Below are 2,961 nucleotides of genomic sequence, written 5' to 3'. Positions count from 1 at the left end.
TAATCTCTTCCTGTACTGTCAAAAATGAAAACAAAAATCAAGATTTGCATTCCCACACCAATCTACAATGAATATATTTTCTGAGCTCAAATTACAGTTTCAGTGTTTTTCAGAACTTGATGCAAAGTGCAAAAGAAGTTTCTGTATTTAAGAATCAATTTCACGGTGCATTTTAGGAGCTTCCACCTAAATTTCAATTGGAAGTGATTATTCTTTTAGCAATGTAATGACATGCTAAAAGGCAAATATCAAGAGAAGAATGTAATTGAATTCCGTAAATGCCTTCTAAAAGACGAATATGCTCAATTAAAATCAGGTATTTGGTATCAGTATTTGGCAGTACTTATCTGCATTAAAAAATTTTTCAAAGATGAAATACATAAAATCTCATTACGGATAAGTATTAACAGATGGATATTTGCAACTGATTTATTAAGTCCTTTATTATTAACAGGTGCTGGGGTGCCTGGGTGGCACAGTTGGTTCAGCATCTAACTCTTGGTTTCAGTTCAGGCCATGATCTCAGGGTCATGACATCGAGCCCTGCTTTGGGTTTCACATTCAGCGCAGAGTCCGCTGAAGACTCTCCCCATCTCCCTTTGCCCCTGCCCTCTAAAAAAAAATAAACAAATCTTTTAAAAAAGACCTTTGTTAACAGGTGCTTTCATTTTGTTGGCTCTTGTAAAAAGTTGTAAACTTTTACTACAAATTAAAAATGAGGTTCTTAGGGGACGCCTGGGTGGCTCAGCAGTTGAGCATCTGCCTTTGGCTCAGAGCGTGATCCCGGAGTTCCGGGATATAAATATAAGTTATAAGTTCCACTTATATGCAGAATCAAAGCATGTTGTTGCAAATGATAAGCTCTTCTCCTTTCTATGCTTGAGTAATATTCCATTGTGTTTGTGTGTGCGTGTGCGTGTGTGTACCACATTTCTTTTATATTTTATTTAATTCGTATTCATTTGAGGTCTAGCGAATGGCTTTAAATTCCCCTTGGTTTACATTTTGTCTATCTTAAACCCTACACTTCTTCTAGCCAAACTGTCAATTTTTAGTTGCAAGCTCCTGCTGCCTTCAGTAAGTTCTCTGTTAAAAATTCAGTTTGGTAAAAAAAAAAAAAAAAAAAAAAAAAAAAAAAAAAAAAAATTCAGTTTGGTGTCTTCACTTGGATTTTTGAAGTTATCTAATGGACTCTATCTCAGTGTCCTTATTCTGGATTGCTTCAGGCAATGTCCTCCACAAAGAATGTTCTGGGAGTTTCTGGGTTGGGAAAGGAAGGGTGGAAGATGTCCACTTATGGCTGTGGCAAACAGGATCATTAAGATGCCTCTGTTTGCCAATCATTTACATGAATTAGCATTCACAATATATAACTCTTACAATTCAACAATAAAATGACAGCCCATTTGGAAATGGGCAAAGGATTTGAATAGACATTTCTCCAAAGATACATAAGTGACCAATCAGCATGTGAAAAGGTGCTCAACATGAGCCAGCAGGGAAAGGAAAATCAAAACCACAGTGAGATATCACTTCACACTCACCAGAATGGTTATGATCAAAAAGACAAAAATAATTATTGGTGAGGCTGTAAAGAAATCAGACCTCTCCCCCATATATATTCTGGTGGGGATGTAAAATGGCAGAGGTGCTTTGGAAAACATTCTTGGCAGTTCCTCAAAACGTCAAACAAAGTTACCACATAACTCAGCAATTCCACTCCTAAGTATGCAACAGAGAGAACTAACAACATATGCCCTCACAAAAACTTGTCCACTGATGTTCACAGTAGCATTGATCATTATATCCAAAAAGTGGGAACAGCCCAAATGTCCACTAACTGATGAATAAACAAAATGTGGGGGCAGCCTGGGTGGCTCAGCGGTTTAGCGCCACCTTCAGCTCAGGGCCTGATCATGGAGCCCCAGGCTCGAGTCCCACATCGGGCTCCCTGTAAAGAGCCTGCTTCTCCCTCTGCCTGTGTCTCTACCTCTCTGTGTCTCATGAATAAATAAATAATAATAAAATCTTAAAAAAATAAGCAAAATGTGGGATAACCATGAAAAAGAATGAAGTTCCTTTTTATTGATTCATTACTAATTTTTTACCCATTCACACTACAACATGGACAAACCTTGAAAACATTATGCTAAGAAGCCAGACACCAAATGGCACATTCTATATGATTTCATTCGAATGAAATGTCCAGAAGAGGCAACTCCATAGAGATGAAAAGTAGATTAGTGATTGCCAGGGGCTGGGAAAAAGTGGGGAGTGACTGCTAACTATATGGGATTTCTTTTGGGGATGATGAAAATGTTCTGGAATTTTTTTTTAAGATTTTATTTACTTATTCATGAAAGACACAAAGAGAGACACAGGCAGAGGGAGAAGCAGGCTCCATACAGGGAGCCGGACACTGGACTCGATCCCGAAACCCCGGGATCACACCCTGGGCCGAAGGCAGACGCTCAACTGCTGAGCCACCTGGGTTGCCCAATGTTCTAGAATTAGATAGTGGTGATGGTCCCACAACTTTGTGAATATACTAAAAACCATGGCATTATACCCTTTTAAGGATGAACTTCATGTTATATGAATTTTACCTCAAGTTTAAAAATACCTCTACTTCATTAGGGGCTCATCCAGAATACAGCCATTAAAATCAAAATCATATTTAGAGGCACACCTAAAACGTGTATTATGCCTATAACGTGTAAATGCAGTTCTTTGTTCTACCTGGTTTTGTGTATCTGCATATACGTACGTGTACAGAAATACACGTGAATAATTGAAGTAGTACTAAGGGCGTCCCAAGCAAAGCAGTCCCAGCTAACTCAGGCCAAAGCAAAGGAGGTTCTGAGAGGCTGAGGACCCCCCCGCGCATCCCGGCCTAATGGTACTGCCCGGAAGTCCACCGGACTCCTACTGACACGTGACCAGCGTTGCGGCTGGGAAAGG

Source organism: Vulpes lagopus, chromosome X, assembly GCF_018345385.1.
Source record: "Vulpes lagopus strain Blue_001 chromosome X, ASM1834538v1, whole genome shotgun sequence".
NCBI lineage: Eukaryota > Metazoa > Chordata > Mammalia > Carnivora > Canidae > Vulpes > Vulpes lagopus.
The sequence above is the reverse complement of the archived record's forward strand: the minus strand, read 5'-3'. Positions refer to the sequence as shown.